The 22,930-nt window shown below is 42.5% G+C and overlaps 1 protein-coding gene across 6 annotated transcripts in view; it reads left to right on the forward strand.

The window, feature by feature from the left end:
• Window positions 1-22,930, forward strand: part of CSNK1G3 (casein kinase 1 gamma 3) — a 479,935-nt gene that overhangs the window by 383,839 nt on the left and 73,166 nt on the right. The window lies entirely within an intron of this gene.

Genomic DNA, 22,930 nt, shown 5'->3' on the forward strand with positions numbered 1-22,930 from the left:
ACTTTTAGGCAACCTCTGCTGCCAGGATACCAGCAGTGAGCAGGCTCCAAGAGGCATGGTTGGGCAGAGGCAGGTGGTGCAGCAGCTGTGCTGCACTGAAGAACGGCCATTGCGTTCTGCCCCATGCTCCGCTCTCCCCTCACACAAACACATCAACTGCCCCCTTCCAGTTCTAAAGTACTTTAAGGGGAAGAGCTGGTTATAATTTTAGGTATCACACATTCTCTAATAGATACATTACTTGTGTACCCTGTAGGGCTAACTTCGCATTTACCCACCAAGATAATGTTTTTATTTTGGTGTTTTCTCATGCCACATATTAAGCCAAAACTTCAAGATTTTAAGTTATGTTTTCATGATGAGGATTTTGTAAACCTACAGGTTTGTGAAAGAAGCTACAGTCAGCACTTTGCCTTTGAACATCTCCCTGCTGTGTTGATGACGATCCTCTAGCTCTATAGCCAATGACTTTGCTGCTCACACATGTATCAGTATATGACAAAGCATGGGTATATATTAAAGCTGTTCTGTTTCTATAGCAGTGTTCATGAGCTAATTCCTCTGTGTGCTAATTCACTCTCTTGTCTTCCACTGCTAATGTCTGAAGCATCCTGCGCCCTTAGATGGTCTCCTAAATTTTAGGACAGGATGACTTGAGAGGATATCTTTGACCCTCAACATGCTGAGTTTCCATTGTGGAAGGAGGCATTGAGTAGCTGGGACTAGATTTTAATCTTCTTTAGTGAAGCATCTGTCAGCTCTACTAACATAGCTGCAGGTGTCTACAGTGATTATGGAAATCTAAATTATAAGTGAGATTGAGGATTTTGAATTTAAGTCTGCTTCTTAACTTGTTGATGTATGGGTTTAAATGAGGTATTTTTTTGCAGAAAAGCTAGAAGATGGGCTGCAGTTTTATAGATTTTTATAGAGTTGGTTTATATGATTTTTTTGGTTGAGCTTAAATTTACTAGGGCTTTAATCACCGTTGTTGAGATCGCTAGGGATTTTAGGAAAAACTGTCCCTGGCTTGTCATAGAATAATGAAGGTTCCAGTGGTTAAATCTTCTATTCGAAAGGACATACAGAGAGTGCTATTGATCTAGGTGTCATCACTGTTCAAGTGGAAAGTAACTTCAGATCTCTGCAGAAGACCACCAGTTAATTGTCGATTGCTCAGGGTTATGTGATGCCTTGTATTAAACATCAGTTTCTTTGCTCTGTTTGTGTTGGGATTCTGGTTAGCAGGGCGTCAGGATATATTCTTGTTCCGTGAAACCTTTCAGCTAGTTTCGCACCATTATTGGTGACTTAAAAAATGTTAATTAAATGGTAGAAATGGTGCATCTATCACTGGACTTTTTCCATTTTATCAAAACTGATAATTTAAAATTACATTTGTTTTAGCAGGCAGTCCATCGTGAAAGAAAGTTCTTTATGTTGACCACAGAGGGCACAAGTGTGTTTGGGTAGTCTGTGACTAAAAGAATCAAAATAAACCTGATGTCACAGCCTGGATCTTTCACCTCAAGGCAGAGACCAGTGTCTTGAGGATATCTAAGAAATCTGCCCCTCCACTTAAACATCTATTTGGGTTACTTAACAGCTTTAAGCATCCTTTTTAGTTTGAGTGTGCAGGTTCTTTGACCTGCTGTAAGTATTGTGAGCTTTTAACCACGCCCACCTCATGCCCATCACTTTCATTAGTTTGTGGACTTGCCTTTCAAAAATCACTTGATGTCATTGGTTAATGCTTTACATTAATCCCGTCTTGGGGTGGTTTGGATACTACCTTGGACAACCGACCCTGTTACAGGGATAATTGCACGGTTGCCGATATACTTCAGCGTGGGCAAACTAGAAGGGTAGGATCCAGATAATCCTCCTCAGACATTTCACTACGGCAAAGCAGGACGACGTCACCTTGACCATTTGAGGGCTCATAGAAAGCTTTTCATTCAGGATGAGCCCAGATTCTTCACCTTGGGAGAGGGAGTTGGAAGCGGACCCAGGGAAGAAGTCCAATGTTGTGGACCCCAAAGCTGGAGATGTTTACCAAGGATCATCTCCTCCGTCTTGTCCCCATTTAATTTAAGCAAGTTGTTCCTCCTCCAGGTTTCAATGGACTTCAGGCCCAGGTTAAGATTAGAGGGGTCCTGTCTGAGAAGATGACAAAGAGAAGACTATTTGGGTATTGTCAGCATATGAAAAAAGGGTTAAGCCACACTTGTCCACAATTTTTGCCAGTGGCTGAACATAAATGTTTAACAGTAGAGGGCCGAGCACTGATCCTTGAGGGATGCCAGATGTTAAACACTGCTTGCCAGACACTGCATTGGCAGAAAACACCTGAAAGGATCGATTATGCAGGAAAGAGGTCAGCCATGCCAAAGAACGATCGGCAAGCCCCACCAAGGTCAGCCTCTTAATCAGAATGACATGCTATACAGTATTGAATGCCACACTCCGGTCCAAAAGAACGAGGGCAGCAGAACCACCATCTTCCAGGAGCTAAGATGGTCAGTTACTACAAGGAGGGTGGATTCGGTGCTGATCCAGGCGGTCCAGCCCTGAAACTAGATTGAGACGGGTAGAGTATGTTTACATTTTCCACATACGTCAGGGAGGCATTCACCAAAAAGAACAATAATAAAATAACATTAATCATCAAAGGTATTTTGACATTATTACATTACGTGTACTCAAATCATCTGCTTTGCAGCACACATAATAATTCTAGAACATGAAGTTTTGTTTTTATAAGTTGTTACAAGCTGAAAACCAGCCCTTGGAGTAGTATTTGTAGAGTTGTCCAGCTCTCTAGTTCGATGCACAATTCACTCATTTAGTTTCTGCTTTGCATTCTGGGGCTTGTAGTTTTACTTTTATAACGTGATACTAGCTGTGAATACAAAGCAGAAACTTGACTGGATGAACTACACACGTTTGAGTCTGTGAAACTTGTACTGTGTGTGCTTGTATTTATAAAACGAACCTTGAGGAGAGCTTACATTTGATTATGCTGTACAATGATCAATATTTTAGAACTAGTATTTCAGTTCAAGACTGACTGAGGATCATTATTATCATGTTAGGTAACTCTCCTCAAGTGTGTGAAAAACCATGGTCTTTGTTCGATTCCCTAGACTGCAGTAAATTGACAGTGATCAGGTACGCACACATTCTTGGAGTACAAATATTTATTCATTGCCCCGCAGCAGTGTCGCCTGTACCAACGGCCAAATAAATATGTTTTGCACCTGGGAGTAGTATGTGTTTTAAGGGCCTTGTTACAAAAATATTCCATTAGTCCTACTAGCCTACTATAGTTATAAGCAGGACCACTGGAGTTATGTGGCAGAAAGGACCAAAATATGCGGCAGGGTTGACCAATTAATGTAGCTAAAAAAGTCCAGTCATGCATTTAGAATGCCAATAGCTCCAACTCAGGTAATTGCAAGACCTATTGCATTGCAAATGCTTGTTTTTGTATGCGTGTGGCATGCAGGTCTTGTTAAATAAAGGGCAAATTGCATACTAGGAACAGATAATCAAGTTCAATCAATCCTCAATGGCGGGCTTGTTAACTCCCTTGACTTCCAATTTAGAAGATGTTGTTTGTTATGACCTTGAGTGATGGGAGTTTGCCCCTCCTCTGCCTCAATAGTGAGAAACCCTGGAGTCTTAATTGAGATGGAAGTTTCACTAGACAAGATTTTGCTTCTATTTCTTTTTGAGATAGATAAGTTTTATTTGATTTTGAAAACTGTTATACTTTTCATCCTTGGCGTGGTCTCCCTTAACTTTTTGCCTCTGTTTCCCAGGTTGTTGATGTGTGCTGGACTCTGATTTTGCAGTTTTTCTTACTCAGGGCACTTTACCACTGCTAACCAGTGCTAAAGTGCAAGTGCTCCTTTACAAAATGTGCATGTAATTGGCTTATCCATGATTGGCATATGTGATTTATTAGTAAGTCCCTAGTACAGCGCACTAGAGGTGCCCAGGGCCTGCAAATCAAATACTACTAGTGGGCATGCAGCACTGGTTGTGCCACCCACATAAGTAGTTCTGTAATCATGTCTCAGACCTGCCTCTGCAGTGTCTGTGTGTGCAGTTTTAACTGTAAATTCGACTTGGCAAGTGCACCCACTTACCAGGCCTAAACCTTCCCTTTTCTTACATGTGAGGCACCCCTAAGATAGGCCCTAGGTAGCCCTAAGGGCAGGGTGCAGTGTATGGTTAAGGTAGGACATATAGTAATGTGTTTTATATATCCTAACAGTGAAATATTGCTAAATGTGTTTTCACTGTTGCAAGGCCTGTCCCTCTCATAGGTTAACATGGGGGCTACCTTTAAATCTGATTAAAGTGTAGATTCCTTTTGGGAGCTGATGGACATGTGGAGTTTGGGGTCTCTGAGCTCACAATTTAAAAATACATTTTTTAGTAAAGTTGATTTTAAGATTGTGTGTTTGAAAATGGCACTTTTAGAAAGTGAGCATTTTCTTCCTTATACCATTTCTGTGACTCTGCCTGTTTGTGGATTCCCTGTCTGGGTCAGTTTGACAGTTGGGCTGGTTGCACCTCACACTAGACAGTGACATAAAGGGAGCTGGGGTGTAGTCTGATTTCCTGATGAGCCATCTGTGCTAGGAGTAGGCCTACCTCAAAGGAGAATTTGGGTATAAGAATAGCACCCAAAACCACAGATCTTAAAACACTTCTGGAAACCAAGATGAACCTCTGTCTGGAGAAGAGCTGAGGAAGAAGAGCTGCCCTGCCTGTGACTGTGCTTTGTTGAGCTATCCTGCAGTTGCTGCTTCTGCCAGCGTAAGAGGGCAAAGACTGAACTTTGTGTGCCTTCCATCTTGTGAAGATCTCCAAGGGCTTTATTTAGAGCTTGTCTCATGTTGTTTGAAGTCTCAGGGACAGCAAAGACTTTGCCAGCACCTGGAGTCTCTGGAGAGACTCCTACTCTGCCCTGTGGTGCCCGTCCAGTTCCTGGGACACTGAAAGGAGAAGCTGGAAGCCTAAGAGGAAGAAATCCACGCACAGAACGCCGTGCGGGAAAAAGATCGGCACAACTCCGATCTGTGGCTGGGAAATCGACACGTCGCCGGCTTCGCGGCTGAAAGTCAACGTTCGCCTGCAACGCAACTGAAGAATCGACGCACGGAGCTGGAGAAACGGCGCACAGCATCTCTGATGGAGGCTGATGAGATCCCAACCTGCGCTGTGGGGTTTTCGGATCATCGTGTGGCTGGATTTCCAACGCAAGTACCGCTGGGCGTGTAAAAACAACGCAAGGCCTGCCTGGACCCGAGAGAGCAGACCGGATCGACGCATTGCTCTTCTGTGGAGAGAAGAAACGATGCGCCCTGACCCGACGAAAGAAGAAACGACTTAAGGTCTTGCTCGCAAGTGAAATCGAACCATTGCAAGCCCTTTTTGACGCACACTCGCCTGTGCAGGGTTACTTTTAACGCACCCAGGATATATTTTCACAATAACAGTGTTAGTGTGTATTTAAAATTACATGAAGACTCTTTTTGCATTTTTATTGATAACTTGACTTGTGTATTGTGGATTTTTGTCATTCTGGTCTTGTTTTGTTTAGATAAATATTCTCTATTTTTCTAAACTGAGTTTTCATTAAGTTACTGTGTGTGTTGGTACAAATACTTTATACCTAGCACTCTGAAGTTAAGCCTATTGCTCATGCGAAGCTACCCAGGGGGTGAGCGGGTGTTAGCTGAGGGTGATTCTGTTTTACCCTGAGTAGAGTGAGGGTCCTTGCTTGGACAGGGGGTAGGTAACCTGACTGCCAACCAAAGACCCCATTTCTAACAAAAACAAATGCAAGAAACACATCCAATTCATTCAGTAAAAGAATAACAGTTCCAATTACAGTTTCCAAAAAGAGTTATTGAAGGCATTAATTAAAACAGAAGCATGACAGTACATTTCCCACAACATTGCTGGAATAAAATCTAGTAGATTCAGGCAATATAGTTATCAGTAGAGATAATGAATGTGAATGCAATAAATAAAACAGAAGAATGTAAGTTACGAGCTGTCTTAACTAATTGGGACTGTATTATGATATAAGAAGGGAAAGGTTGAGTAGCAGAATATTAAAGATATAAATTAAAAACATACAAAAAGGAGACGTATGTTTGTGTATATATATCCTCATACATACACACACGTTTGCACACGTACATACACAAATACACCCTCGCTCATATATACACATACATAACAAGAAAATACCTATACAAAGTTGGGTATTGCTGTTATTTTTTGATTACAAAATATCAAAAATTAGTGGGACATTAATAATAGGTTAAAGTATATTAAAGATATTATACCTATAGCCTATATGTATCTGCGGAGGCTTAGCTTCTTCAGTGTTTAATACGTTTGAAACATTTTTGTTCATTGATCTACTTCTAACTTGTGTTTGTTATTTATTATTATTTTTTTTTAATTGAGCGCGCTCAGTAGGATATTTCCGTTTCTCACAGTTGTAAGGTCATGCTATTCAATTTTTTCACCCATTGAATGAAGCAGATGTAGGGAGAGTTTGGATAAACAGTTTCAACAGTGGATTTTGTAAAATGTCAAAGGAAATCTGTGTCATTGCTTCATTTTTTGGCAGCACGAAATTCTTTACTTGCAGAAAGCTAAATAATAAGGCAGTAAATATTAGACGTTTATGGGCAAAGTATTGTATATGGAATGATTGGACAGTTACATGAGATGGATCTCTGAAAACTAGAATTATGTTTGGAAGGCTTGACAAGGAACTGGCGGTTAAAGGGGTGACAGCAGCATTTAGGGTCTTCATGCATAGAGGACAGAATAGCCTTGCGTCTGAGCTGGAATTTTTGTTATTACGGCTTTCAGTTTGGCAGTGGGATTGCAGGTGATTTAGTGAAATTGTGCTTGATGTAGAAGACACCTCATTTGAATAATTTAGGTAGAAATTTACACCTTGGCCCATTAAGTATCACGCTAAATGGGTGTAGACATATTTTTGTTATGAATGCCAGTCACGTAAAAATGAAAGGATACTACACATGTAGTTGGTTGGTTGTGTAGCATTACCAAAATAAATTAAACCATTTGAAGTTTCTTTGAAAACTTGGAAACAATTAATTTTTTTATAGATATGTTTTTTGATATTGTTTAATGTAATAATTTAGTCCTTAGTGCATTCTCTAGTGTTTTAATGTATTTGTTTGAATAATGTTCTTCTTAATTTTAAAAGTTTCTTAATTGGGCACATTTATTTAACTCGTTTTCCCTTTCCTCCTTTCTTCTTGATGTGCTGCCTTAACTCTCATTTGAACGTCTTCAACTACATTCTCATTTGGTTACTCTTGAATCTGATCTATACAGCTATCTGCAGATTCCTCATATCATTAATCTTCCCCAAGCCCTGTCCTGGATCCGTGAAAGATAAAATAACTCTCCTGCACCAATAGATGGTGCTACGGCTGCAGCTCAGCTTTGGTGATCCCTGATGTGACATTGAAGGGCTGGACATGGTGCAACCTCAACGCTTTGTCAGTTCCTTTTGTAAGCGCCCTTCAGCATGAATCCAGGGTCGCTAGAATTTGTAACAGAATATTGTATTAATAGGACATTTATGGTTATGGTACCTCCAAACAGAGCAGGCTCTCTCTGATTTTTTTCAGATCTTTTTGACATCTGTCCGTGGGGATTGTGCACACACCTCGGAGGCCACATCAGTTGTGTATTTTTGTTTCCATTTGACATCTGCAGGTAGCGCTATGAGAATCTGCTTTTATGCAGTTCCATTTCAGAAGTGACCCCTGGAGCTGCAAGTAAGCACCACCCATGTGTGCTGATGTCAATTCCTTTATTTCCATGCCTTTAGACGTGTATCCTGAGTTCTGCTCCTTCCTCTTTCATGCTGTGAAGAGATTTTGTTACAAAATTGTTCCAGTGTGCAAGGAATGTCACCCCCTAAAACAACATGGTTTTAGCTTTGTAGAGGCAGTCGCAAGCAGATGTCCATGTCATTTCCCCACAAGGTGTGCCTCTGCTCCTTGGGGTCATCACACAACCCCATGGCCTCCAGTGATTGCGCCCAGATGAACTCTAAAGCCGTACAAGAACATGAGACGAAGCTCTGCTTGGTAAAACATAACGATGCTCCATGCTTGTCCTACTCCAGGTCAAAAGCAAGGACCTGCTCCCTAAGTCATCCCTGAGGCACATCTGCCCGCAGTGAAATTCTTCAGGTAAGAAGCCCAAGCGGGCTCGGCTGCTTCCCTCCACTTTTTCTTTCCCCAAATACCGCATGGGGGTGTCGACATGCCTCTAGATCTTGCCTCTTTTTTCTACCAAGGAACCAATATCAACCCAGGTCCCAATGCACCTCAAGTTATGAAGTTCATCTGCAAGGCACAGCAGTTTGATCCCTTTCGAGAGGCCACTCAGTGCATCTTTGGCACACCTTTGTCTCCCTCCGGCACGCCTTCAGGTCCCAACTATCTGCAGGGATTAGGTTGAGTTAATGACAGTGGGCTTATGTTCACTGCCAGCAGTGCCCCTTGAATCTCCTTTGCGTTCAATACCAGCTCTGAAATCCGCACTAGTCCCGTGAGCATTGACATCTGCCCGACTCGACTAAAACTGGAGGAAGTTTCCAATTCATTGTGGTGTCCTACTCTGAGCCAACACCTTTTCAGCCTAGATGAGCCTCTACTCAGCTTGTACTAAGCTATGTTCTGGCCATCAAGTCAATCAGCATGTAGCCTACAGCCTCTTCTCAACTTGGACCAAGCCCTGTTCTGGCTCCCCAGTTAATCAACAGGTCCACTGGCGTCATATCCCTGCTGCTGAAGACCCAGACTTTTTGACAATATCTAACTCCTGAAAGTCTGGTGGTACAGACGTCAACCTGTAGAGTGAACCCTAACTCCTTACACACCTCTTCCCTGACAGGGAGTCATAATAGATAGATATATTTGTCAAGCATATGTTCTCCTCAGCCAGCCTTGGCTTGAGGTCGGTTAACATAAGCCTATTTACACGCATACATTATGGGACATGGTGGTGAAATCTTACCTTTAGTCCAGGAATAATTACAGGCTTTCTTAGCCCAAATCATTAAAGATGGTCAGGAAATGGCCAAATTTGTCACCAGCCTGGACCTGTACACTACAGATTGTCTGGGTAGGCCTGTGGGAACCAATGTGTTGTTTCAGTGACATGCCTGGATGAGGTCCACTGACCTCTCCGAGCCACAGTGTGCAATTTTGGTCTTTCAGCTCCAGTCAGGCATTCTGTCCAACAATTTCCCCCTTTTCAGGGTTATGTCATGGACTTAGCTTATCCATAATGTCAGGCTCTTTTGCCCACACAGTGGTTCCCACAGTCCTTTCAAGGCTTTGGTCTTTGGCCCCAGTGGACATTTACCTGGTCACCCGGGCATCACTAATCCACATCTTCTACCCCTCCGGCCAAAACCACCAAGCCATTTTAGTGCACCCTTAGCAGCACACAACCATACTGTAGTAGGCAGGAGCAGCCATTTCCTGCATTGATGGCAACAAGTTACATCTAACAAATGGGTCTTGCATTTTGTCCAACAGAGTTGCGCTTTTGCTTTTTGACCCACTGCATCTGCCAGATGGTTCAGCTCAATTCTTGGAGGACTAAACGTTCATTTTATGCCACAAAATTAAGGCTATTTTAGCCAAAAGGGCCATTAGAAGGTACCAGCCTCAGAGGAAGCAGGTGGGTGCTATTGTTTTTACTTCCATGTGTCACAGAAAAACTGAGGCTTCCGTCCTATCCTAGATCTTTGTTTTCTCAATACTTTCCTGCACAAGGACACATTCAAAATGCTCACCCTGGCCCAGGTTCTCTCTACCTTGGATCCCAGAGACTGAATCGTAGCATTGGACCTGCAGGGCACTTACTTTCACATCCCTATGCTGCAGGACCACAGATGCTACCTGCGGTTCAAGGTGGGCCACAGGCACCTTCAGTTTGCCATGCTCTCTTACTGCCTCACCAATAGCTCTCAGGTGTTAACAAAGGTGACGTTAGTATTCACTGTCCATCTTCAGAGGTTGCTGAATCAGTCTTCTCCTACTTTGATGGCTAGCTGTTGAAGGCGGTCTCACAACATTACATCACAAACCACCTCTGGATGATGATGAACCTCTTGACATCATTGGGGTTACACCGGACTCCTTTGCAGAGGCTCCCCTTCATCAGGGCCATTTTGGATATGGTGCACCTTTAAGCCTTTCCTCTGGACCAACAAGACCAAAGCATTTGGGCTATAATCCTGATGCTCCAGCCTCTTTCTGGATGTCGGTGCAGATGGTTCTGAGGCCTACTTGCCTCATGCATCTTAATTGCCAACCATGCAGGATGGAACATGCAAGCTTTGCAGTATGATCTATAGTCTTGAGTTGGCACAACACCAAGGGAACTTGTCTGATTCCATTCTTGTGTCAAAGGAAACTGTTAAATATTTGCAGTGGTGTGTGATTGACCACAGTTGTAGCACTGACCCCTCTTCTTACCTCACCGAGAGTTCATAATAGTGATGGATGTGTTTCTACTAGATTAGAGAGATCATATGGAAGAGGTGGAGATCAGAGGATTTTGATCTTAGAGTCCCACCTCCACATCAATTTGTGGGACTTGCTGACTATTCGCTTGGCGTTGAAGGCCTTTCTGTCCTTCTTCGAGGTACGGCAGTTGCAGGTTCCCCCGGGCAGACCCACTATCATGTGGTACTACAACAAGCAGGGTGGATGGAAGCTGGCTGAATTGTCAGTATAATTCCCTGGTGGTACCGTCCAGGACAGATTAACTCACTCGGCGGTTCCAAGCAGATCTCGAAAGTCAATTGCACCTAAAGGTGACCAGGGCATCTTCAGACAGTGAGAAAGTCCCTGGCTCTGTCTCTTTGCCACTGCACAGAACATGCAATGTCAGCACTTTAGCTCACTGGAGTTGCCAAAAAGATGGTCTCTCAGGGACACACATTCTGCCTAAAGTGGAGCATGGGGCTCCTGTATGCCTCCCTGCCCCTACTTCTCCTGCCGGAGTTCTGAAGATCAGAAATGACTTGCCCAAATATTCTACTGGCTCTGGATTGAACCAGGAGAGTGTGGTACACAGAACATATGGGCTTGAACATTTGGCCTCTGTTCAGGCTGGCACTTGGGGCGTAGCTTCTGTTGCATCAACAGGGCAAGTTCTTCCACTTGAACCTTTCCAACCTGCAACTCCATGCCTGGAGATTAAGCATCAACAGTTAAGCCCCTTTGATCTTCCTTCCAAGGTCCTTCATGTCATTTTAGCTGCAAGACACTCTTCAATAAAATCTGTGTATGCAGGGCGTTAGGACACGTTTGTGGCTTGGTGCTGTATTTGCCAGTTGGACCCGTGGCAGGCAAAGCTGTCTAAGATGGTGTTATTTGGAAAACAACCTCCCTGATTAAGATAGTATCTGCTTGCCAGGTAGGTGAACTTCGGACACTTTCAATCCAGACTTTCTATACCACCTTTTTTTCGGACATACTGGTATTTAGGTCTTGAGCTGTGTTTCTCCTCAAGGTGGTAACACCTTTTCATGTTGAACAAGTCATCACCCTTCTGACCTTTTCTCTGCATCTTTCCTTGAAAGAGGAGGAGGGACTCCATCATTTGGACCCAAAGAGGACACTGTGCCTTTACATTGATTGCACCCAGAAATATCGGGTGGACAATCAGCTTGCTGTGGGGTTATCTAGGGTGAAGAAGGGCGGCGTGGTGTGGAAATGAGCTATCTCTCTTTGGATAGGCCTCTGCAGTACATTCTGCTATGTCTTAGCTAAGAAGCAGCCTCCAGAAATTCTAATGGCACACTCCACAAGAGCCAACTCTGCTTCCACTGTGTTGGCAGGCAGATTGCCTATCCTAGATATCTGTCATGGAGCTACGTAGATGTCAGTGCACAAGTTCACAAAGCACTACTCCCTCACCAGCAAGGTACATCAGAATGGCCATTTTGGCCACACTGTTCTGTGGCATGGTCTCTCTCATCTATAAAATATCCCAATTTAGGAATCTGCATATTGTTTTTTTCAGTTCGCCAGTGAGCTCTGCATCGGAGAGCATGAAAGGGATCATGGGAAAAAAAATCTGTGGACAGGGGTAGAGCTTATATACTGCTCCATTTGTCACTTCCAGAGCAGAATGGCATTGATCCACAGTGCCATCTACTGGTGCACAGGAGTACTGTTTTTGAGTTCCCCAGATCCAGTCTGGCGCCTGAGGAAATTCACAAGTTGAGGTTTCTGCAATTAGATAGACTATCCACCAGAAATAGCATAGTAGGCATCTAAGTAAGTAACTTTGGCACCGAAGGCTTTACCAGTTGTTCCTGCTTTGACACAGGATATAGATCTGCCTTGGATTTCAGTTTTGACTGAGGTTTATAGTATAGGGCAGACTAGCCCTGAGCTATCTGCTGTTCTTATACTATCTTCCGATAAGAAGTTGCATGTTCAGAAGTACAGCAGTGAAGTGGACACCCATTTCTTCTTATTCAGACTCTGATTTAGATCTTGGATGCACTCCCCAAAACACCATCGACTTACATACTCCTTCTGTGGTGGGTCTTGATTGTTGCTCATCTGTTCCTACAGAAGTTATTTTTTTTATTTTAATGTAGTCCTATGAAATATGGATGAGTTCCTAGGATTGCCTCTGCCATTTGAAGAGGTAAAGAACTTTGTGTGAAGTTCTTACATTTGCAGGCTACAATTTGCTCCAGAGTTCACACCACTGTTTTCTCCTACTCTCCATGAGATAGTCACAGTGGTAAGAGGTGTTTGGAAACAAATTGTTCTCATTGGGAATCTTGGACCTTCATTAATGTAGTGACACATCTATTGATACACTGATGCCATGATCTTTGAGAGGTGTTTCAGGTATTTGTTCATCTTCTACTGGACCATGTGACAGGCCATTTTGATAAATTGGTTCATGGTCGAATAAGTGCACCAAGCATGCTCTTAGTTCCAGTTTTGGTACCATAGATTCGGTGGAAGATCTATGGGTTCCTATGTAACCATTTGTAGATATGCTTGGATGCACTCCAGTAGCTGTCCAGGAGATATCCAGACAAATCTGATAGATACGCCTTTTGAAGCTTTCACTTCTTGGCCGAACATCCTCTTTGGCCCTGGACAGAGTTCACTAAAGACACACCACTGCATTGCTTCTTATACACAACTGTCCCATCAGCTGCCTGATAGTCACAAAGACTACATAAGAATTCAGCCTTTCAATCAGGCCACCAGCTGTCTGTTTCTTCCCATGGTGCGTGATCTTAAGGGACACTGAGGCTGAAAGCAGCACTCTTACTGTGCTTCATCCTCTTGACAACCTCAATTGCTAGACTGTAATGCTTGTGGGTAGGAGTGTGTATGTTTTGTTGGAATGTGGTTCCCTCTTTGCTGATGTGCTAACATTCCCTTTATCTAGCCAGTGGAGGCATTTGGATTGTGAGAAAACATCCTTATTCTTAAGATGTCCATATGATTAGCTCCTTTTTAATTTATCTGGTCATTTAGCTGAATAGAGAAGTAGACAATCTTTCCTTGTTTCATCCTTCATCCGGAGTAGTTCGGTCTCTACTTACAGTGAAATACCTCTTTAGTGATAGTACTGTTTTTTTCACTAAAGTGTTGATAAATTGTGCTGTCCCAACTTCTTGTCATGAAACCTCTCGGAGTTTTCCCTTCTGCGGTTAACCTACAATTTTGGTTTTCATCACAATTCCTCCTTTTCCTCTGCGGAGTAAGCGTAGTCAGAACTCAAGCATGTGTTTTTGAAAGTGTCATGTAGGAAGGAGGGGTGCCACGTGGTTCTTTCTCCCCTCCACTTTAGTTTATGATGGGTCTGCTGTGGTTTTAGAATTGTTTGATATTTCATACAAATCTCTAGTCACGACCTTTTGATTTCATAATAATGAAAGTGGTAATATTTAGAGGATGCCTCATTATGTTCATCTAGAAAGAACAAAGGTCCACAACAAGTATTGGGCACATGGGGTGGGGCAGGACAGCAGCGTAACACAAGGCAAGCCAGTTCGCTCTTGCTGTGTCAGGGTAGCACCCTACCATCTCTCACTTCACATTTGCAGGATTCTCCTCTGGCTAGAATGTGAACTACAATGCACCTAGGTCTCACCCAACTGGTGCTTGTCCACCTTGGGGAGACTGAGAAGGGCTTGGGTGGTGTGAGCCCCTGCTCAAATGTTGGCTTCCTTCGGCCCAGCAGGAGTATGTGTAATCTGGGCCTTTGAAAGTTTGTGTAATTTTTGCTCAGGTTGCCGCGCTTGATTGCTCTTACACATCATTCCTCTTCAAGGGGTGTATTTGATCAGTAGTAGTTACTATAAAATAAATAAAATAGATTGGTGTATGGTTTCTGCTATTGCCACCGATTCCCATTCTTACCCTATTGTTATTCTTTTACATATTCAACAGCATCTCTGCCTGATTCATGTTGCTTAATGGATTACTAGTCCTTCTCTGATTGCCCCTCTTTTTGATGTACGGGCACAGAGCATCCCACTGCCCCTGTGGTTAATCTGGTTAATCCTTATTAAAAAGGTAATTTGTGTGTCTATTTCTCAGATAACCTCAAATGCTATAACATTAAATTAGAGGGTTTTAGGGGTGCCTAAGGAGGGGTTTAGGGAGGTGTAAGAGACAGTTTAGGGAGGGGCGTGCTAATACAAATACAACTACCCATAAGCAAAAGATTAATACAATTAATGTTTATAACCTACACTTTTAACGTTACTACTGCTCTAATGGTGACAAAACAGTAGTAAATGTTCTTCAGTCCAACCTTGGAGTACCTCTAGCACCACAGAAGGCCCTCACATGGACAGTGATGGATGCTGGGACTTATTCAACACCTTTTAGAAAATATCTTAAAATAAAAAAATAATTCCAATGTTTAATTATGTGTATATATATATATAGATAGATAGATAGATGTTCGATGGCATGTGTAGCTGCAGATACACATGCTATGCATTGCTTCCGCCATCTAGTGTTGGGCTCGGAGTGTTACAAGTTGTTTTTCTGCGAATAAATCTTTTTCGAGTCACAGGATTGAGTGACTCCTCCTCTCTGTCATAGTGCTCATGGGCATCGACTCCTTTGTAAGATTGTTTTCTTTCCGCTGTCGGGTTCGGACGTGTTTTCCCTCGCCCCGATATTTTCGATTCGGAGACTCTAGATAACTTTCTTTGACCGTCGGTATTGTTTCGATCACATTTCCATCTATGGTCGAGCCGATAGTACCGTCGAAAACCAGATTACGCCCTTTTGGGCACGAGCGCCCAAATTGGGCCTGCTCAGGCCTACCACGCTGAAGCCTGATGGATCAGACTCCATTCCGATTCTGTCCTTGATGCCATGCGAAATTTCCATACTGAGACCAACACCTGGTATGTAATCTGTCTATCTCCCGATCACCAAGAAGAAGACTGTGAAGCCTGTTGGTCGTTCCGATCCAACAAGACACTGCGTGACTGGAGAGCTAGAAGACTGGAAATGGCATAGAAGACTACAGAATACATCGACACCGTTGAGGAAGAACAGGCGCAGACGGCAGTTTCCATTCAGCACACTGACTCCGAAGAAGACTCAGAGGAGGATAACCAACTCATCACTGCAGGTCAGCACGTGAGTACAACTGCCCCTACGCCCACTCCTAAAAAACCATCAGAGGCCTTATGTGCCCCACTGCCAGAGAGCCATAGTTCGATCCAAAAGAAAATAGCGACCGACCTTCGTGTTCGGTGCCGAAAAAGGCCACACAAACTTCAATACCGGAGGTGAGCAAATCCACCAAAAGCTCCACTTCCGAACCAAGCCGGCGTCCACACTCTTAGGAGTTGAAACCTCGATGTCCTACCTCGGAGCTGAAACAACAGACTGTATTTTCGGGCCCGAAAAATTGCAAACTGAGCCGAAAAAGTATTTATACACTGAAAAACAAGGACTTTCGAGCCGATTAAAGCAGAGCTCAAGACACATCATGAACAGTCCTCTAAATCACCACAACCATCAGAATACATTTCTGAGGACACTGACATTCAACCTATTCTGGAAATCATGGATGAAAGACAGTCAAGGGTTCATATCCATAAAGAGACTGGTAGGGTCATTGCTGCACCCCCTCCACAAACAAAAAGAAAGTTGGCTTTTCAGGAACATCTTAATACTGCTCCACCACCAGAAAATATTTTTAAAAGGAAGGAGAAGCCATTACCCTTGCATACTTCTCCTTTTTTCACCACCACCGGTTAGCCCTCCGCCGTTGCCTTCACCAACTCACTCACACACTTATTCCCATGGTGATACAATTGATCCTTGGGATCTGTATGATCCAGATCCCATACCAACTAATGACCCAGACCTATATCCTTCAAAACCTTTGCCACCAGAGGATACAACTGCATACACACAGGTCATCTCTAGGGCAGCTGCATACAATGGGGTACTTATGCATAGTGTACCTTTAGAAGAGGATTTCTTTTTTAATATGCTATCCTCCACACACTCATATTACCAGTGCCCACCAATGCTGCCTGGCATGCTCAAGCATGCGGACGAAATATTTAAGGAACCTTTTAAAGCTAGGATTTTAACACCACGCATAGATAAAATATATAAGCCTACACCTACAGATCCAGCTTACATTACACATCACGTACCTCCAGACTCAGTGGTGGTCAGTGCTGCCAGAAAAAGGGCCAATAGTCAATCGTCAGGGGATGCCCCTCCCCCTGACAAAGAAAGCAGGAAGTTTGATGCTGCTGGCAAGAGGGTAGCTACATAGGCAGCTAACCAATGGCGCATTGCCAACTCACAAGCCTTGCTAGCAAGGTATGATAGAGCACACTGGGACGAGATGGAGGAATTATTACAACACCTGCCAAAGGAACATCAGAAGAGGGCTCAACAAATTGCTGAAGAAGGTCAGGCAATAAGTAACAACCAGATTAGGTCTGCTCTTGATGCTGCAGATACAGCAACTAGGAGCGTAAATACTGCTGTAACCATACACAGACGTGCATGGTTACATTCTTCTGGATTCAAACCAGAAATACAGCAGGCTGTACTAAATAAGCCTTTTGATAGGAAACACCTGCTTGTTCCTGAGGTTGACACTACAATAGAGAAACTCAGGGAAGATTCAGACGCTGCTAAAGCAGTGGTAGCCCTATTCACAACACCTTACAGAGGCTCCTTTCGTAAGCAGCAAATTAGAGGAGGATTCAAGCCCCAATCTACAGAGGCTTCTACTTCCCAACCTAAACAAGGTCAACAACAACAGTACCAGAGAGGGGGATCTAGAGGCTCTTACAGAGGCCAACCCTTCAGAGTCAAATTCCAGGCTTCTAAAAGTGTCACTACCCCATCAAAACAGTGACTTCATAAGCATGCCACAACCCCACATATCTCCTGTTGGGGGCAGACTGCAACAATTCCACTCCCAATGGCAAAATATCACCACAGACCAATGGGTACTTTCAATTATCCGCAATGGTGATTGCCTAGAATTGATTTCTACCCTTCCAAATATTCCTCCTCGTTATCACAGGCTGTCCCCAGAACACAATGTTCTGTTACAAGAAGAAGTACAATCGCTACTACTAAAAGAGGCAATAGAATTAGTTCCAAAATCTTAACACAGAACAGGGTTATACTCACTATACTTCCTTATTCCCAAAAAGGATGGCACTCTCAAACCCATTCTAGATCTCTGACCACTAAATCTATATATCCTGTCAAAACACTTTCACATGGTAACTCTGCAGGACGTAATTCCACTACTACAAAAACAAGATTACATGACTACATTAGATCTCAGAGATGCGTATTTTCATATACCCATCCATCCAGAAAATACCTAAGGTTTGTATTAGAGGGAAAACACTACCAATTCAAAGTTCTGCCATTCAGCATAACAACAGCTCTAAGAGTATTCACAAAATGTCCAGCGGTAGTAGCAGCTTACCTAAGAAGACAACACATACATGTCTTTCCTTATCTAGACGACTGGCTAATAAAATCAAGCAATATTATACAATGTCAACAACACACTCAATACACAATAGAAACCCTACATACATTAGGGTTCACGCTCAATTACCAAAAATCACATCTTCAGCCAACACAGGTTCAACCTTACCTAGGTGCTATTCTCAATACACAAAAAGCCTTAGCCTATCCAAATACACAAAGAATACAAGCTTTTGAAAACCTCATACCACAAATGCAGACAAATCAACAATACATGGTAAGATTTATCATGAGACTATTGGGAATGATGGCATCCTGCATAGCAATAGTACCTCATGCAAGACTAAATATGAAAACACTACAACAGTGCCTCTCACAACAACGGTCTCAAGCACAGGGTCAGTTGCAAGATCTAGTGTTGTTAGACCGCCAAACGCACAAGTCCCTTCAATCGTGGAATCTCAGCAATTTAATGAAGGGGCGGTCATTTCAGGACCTTGTGCCTCAGACCACAATAACAGCAGATGCATCAATGTTAGGTTGAGGAGCTCATCTCAAAAACCTTACCATACAAGGGGAATGGGATTAAAAACAGTTAAATTATCACATAAAACCATTTAGTATTATTAGCTGTATTCCTTGCCCTAAAAGCGTTTTAACTACTTCTCAAACACAAGACTGTCTTGATAAAAACAGACAATATGACAACCATGTATTATCTAAAGAAACAAGGCGGGACACATTCATCTCAACTGTCCCCTCTAGCCCAAACAATATGGAAATGGGCAATTCACAATTACATTCTAGGAATGCACAATCAGCTAGCGGATTTCCTATGCGGAACACACCAACAGATACACAAATGGGAGATTCACTCTCAGGTACTTCAACAGTACTTTCAAAAGTCAAGGAGACTAGAGATAGACTAGAAATAGATCAATTTGCAAGAAGCAAAAACGCAAAATGCCAAAACTTCTCATCCAGACACCCACACCCACTGTCCAAGGGCAATGCTCTATGGATCAACTGGTCAGGGATATTTGCTTACGCTTTTCCCCCTCTCCCACTACTTCCATTTCTGCTCAACAAACTGTGCCAAACCTCGCTCACCATGATACTCATAGCCCCATGTGGGCACAACACATTGGTACACAACACTCCTAGACCGGTCAGTAGTACCTCACTGCAAACTTTCCAACAGACCGGCTTTGTTAACACAAAACAAAGGACAAATCAGACATCCCAGTCCCAGTGCTCTCAACTTAGTGATTTGGCTCCTGAAGTTATAGAATTTGGATACTTGCAACTTCCATTAGAATGTATGGATGTTCTCAAACAAGCACACAAACCTACAAGTAGACAATGCTATGCTAAGAAGTGGAAATGATTTGTTTATTACTGTCAATCTAAAAATATTGACCTACTTACAGCATCAACACAAGATATTGTATGCTACCTACTTCATTTACAAAAGTCAAATTTAGCTTTCTCATCTATTAAAATTCATCTTACTGCCATTTCAGCATACTTGCAGACTATACAACATACCTCTCTCTTTAGAGTTCTAGTTATTTAAGCCTTCATGGAAGGACTAAAACGTATTATTCCACCAAGAACTCCACCAGTTCCTGCTTGGAATCTAAATATTGTACTCACAAGACTAATGGGCCCACCTTTTGAACCCATGCATTCGTGTGAGATTCAATTTCTAACTTGGAAAGTTGATTTCTTATTAGCAATTACTTCATGAAGAAGAGTTAGTGAAATACAGGCATTCACTCTTGAGGAACCTGTTTTTCCAAGTACACAAGCATAAAATTGTACTTAGAACAAATCCAAAATGTTTGCCAAAGGTTGTATCGCCTTTTCACATAAACCAAACAGTGGAATTGCCAGTCTTCTTCCAATAGCCAGATTCAACTGCTGAAAGAGCCCTTCACACTCTTGACCTTAAAAGAGCTCTAATGTATTTTGTGGAATAAATGAGTTTAGAAAAACTAAACAGCTTTTTGTTGCCTTTCAACAACCACATAAAGGTAATCCTATCTCTAAACAAGGATTAGCTAGATGGATTGTTAAATGGATTCAAACATGTTACATTAAGGCAAAACGACAACTTTTAATAACACCCAAAGCTCATTCCACTAGGAAAAAATGTGTTTTTATGGCATTTTTAGGAAACATACCAATGGCAGACATATGCAAAGCTGCCACATGGTCTACGCAGCATACATTTACAAAGCATTACTGTGTGGATGTATTTTCAACGCAACAGGCCAATGTTGGTCAAGCTGTCCTAAAAACATTTTTCCAAACAACTCCAACTCCTACTGGCTATCCACCGCTTATTTTGGGGAGAGCAACTGCTTTTTATTCAATGCATAGCATGTGTATCTGCAGCTACACATGCCATAGAACGGAAAATGTCCCTTACCCAGTGTACATCTGTTCATGGCATGTAGTGCTGCAGATTCATATGCACCCTCCCTCCTCCCTGGAAGCCTGTAGTCGTTGCAGTTTCTTATTTGTACATATGTATATACATTTACATTTGCATGGACAACTTATTTACTTATTACGTTTATAGCACATTTACATTATTTCACTCTATCACTCCTTCCTACACCCGCTTGCGGGAAAACAATCTAACAAAGGAGTCGATGCCCATGCACACTATGACTGATAGGATGAGTCACTCGATCCCAGATGGCAGAAGCAATGCATAGCATATGAATCTGCAGCACTACATGCCACAAACAGATGTACACTGGGTAAGTGACATTATATATATATATATATATATATATATATATGTGTGTGTGTGTGTTTTTTATATAATACAATCACTGAAGTGTACAAGTTATATTTAATTTAGGCCACAGGTCAAGTTACTTGAGATAACTGTAACTGGTGAATTTCAGTGGAAATGTTAGTTTCAAACGGTATGTTTTAACTGACATTTTCACCCAACTATAACATCCCTTTAACCTTTGTTTTTTTCCAGTGAATTCCTAACATTTTTTTTAATACAGAGTAAGATATTATTACCAAACCTAACTGTAGCGTCAATTTACCCTTTGTTTTCTTCAGTGAATTTCTAGGGTTTTTTAACATATGTGAAATACCCATACCCACCCTCCGCACTGTCTTTGGCCTGCAGCCATGTCCTGTGTCCATCCCCCATGGACAGCCAACCCCACGCTGTGCATGACCTTAATCCATACACAGGGTGGAGTTGGCTGCACAGCCTGGCCAGGCCTGGCGTCCAACATTCCACGTGCAGCGCAACCCCATTTTTTGAGGCCATTGGCCATATGCAGCATGGGTTTAGCCATCGGACCTGTGGCTCTGCCCTGCGTCGACCTCCCCCCGTGGGCAGCCAACACTCGCCACGTTGGGCTTTTGGCCCATAGCAGCGTGGGGTTGGCCACTGACAGCCAATTCTTTGCCAACACAGCCCAGAAGTCTGCTTGGCCAACAACCACCCCCTACCCTGCTCCCTTTTTTTTTTCATTTGCAGGACACAGGGACAGAATCCCCATGTCCTAAAATGGTGGCTGCAATGATTCTCTTCATGTTGCAGCCAGCCACTCTCAGTACAAGCCTCCCACAGGAGCCCTCACTTCTTGCGGGAGTGAGACAGACGTCAGGAAAAAAAGAATCTTCGGCGTCCAATGAGATTGCTGTTCTTTTTTTCACATGACTGCGGGACTCTTGTGAGTCTGTCACAAACCGAAGTTTCCAGATACACAAAGTTTTTTAACCTTTATTTCTCAAAAACTACTGAGAGGATTTATACCAAATCACAAAAACCAAGCTTTCTGGGCAAACCTTTTTGCAAACCTTAGTCTAATTCTGTTTGGACCGTTTTTTCTGTAGCCCTCTTAGAAAAATACCTATATAAATTGCATGGGGGGACGAAGAAGAGAGAGAGAGACTCTCATAAGGTTGTGTGTATGTTTATTTTGAATGGATAATGTGCTCTAGTATTTCATTTTTATTAGTTCTAGAGTAACAAGCATTTCATTTTTTTTTATCTATCAGCTTAAATCCGTTTTTCTATTTATTCCCATCCGGAAATCTCCACTGCGGTGGTGGTGATGATCTCCACAAAAAATTAAGAGATCACTGCCTAAGTGTATAAAGTAGTAATTTTACACTTGTAAATTTGGCTTCACTTCTTGGTTTCCAGAGGTAAACACGTTTAAGTCTACACTTAAGTAAATTTACACTTGGAGAGGGCAAATAATCGAAAGTCATACTTTTACTCCGAAGTCTAAGAGTAGATTTACAGGTGTAGATTTAGTTCTCGTTTGTGAACTGACATCTGTGTTTAAACCTCCTCCGTACAAAATTGGATTGGTTGTTTACAAAATGGGAAACTGAAGTCTCTACCCCGTCAAAAAATAAAAATAATTTGGTTATCTGGAATTCGGTTATGCCACCTGGAAAATTATTTTCGTGATAGAGAAATGTGTGGTATGCAAGTGGACAAAATCAGCCTTGCTTAGTCCTGTAGATTGTCTGGGCTTTCAACAGGGAAGTAACTCGCACGAGTGATATATACAACTGGCATAGATTTCCATGATTTCTCCCAGTGGAATTCAGTAAATTCTGTTAAGGTGGGAAGCGTTCACAAATCAGAGATACATGTTTACTTATTAGTAGATTTCTCAATTGTTCTTAAATACAATATTATCCTTTGTTCATTTTGTGAGCCCTTTCCTCTCATTTCATTTATACTGCCATTTCCCATTCGTGCATCGGAAGTATTTAGCTTCCTTACTAACAAAACTTGAGGGGGCCGCCTGCAGAGCTCATGGACGGGCTGGGCT

This window comes from Pleurodeles waltl, chromosome 1_1 (assembly GCF_031143425.1).
Source record: "Pleurodeles waltl isolate 20211129_DDA chromosome 1_1, aPleWal1.hap1.20221129, whole genome shotgun sequence".
In the NCBI taxonomy this organism is placed as follows: domain Eukaryota; kingdom Metazoa; phylum Chordata; class Amphibia; order Caudata; family Salamandridae; genus Pleurodeles; species Pleurodeles waltl.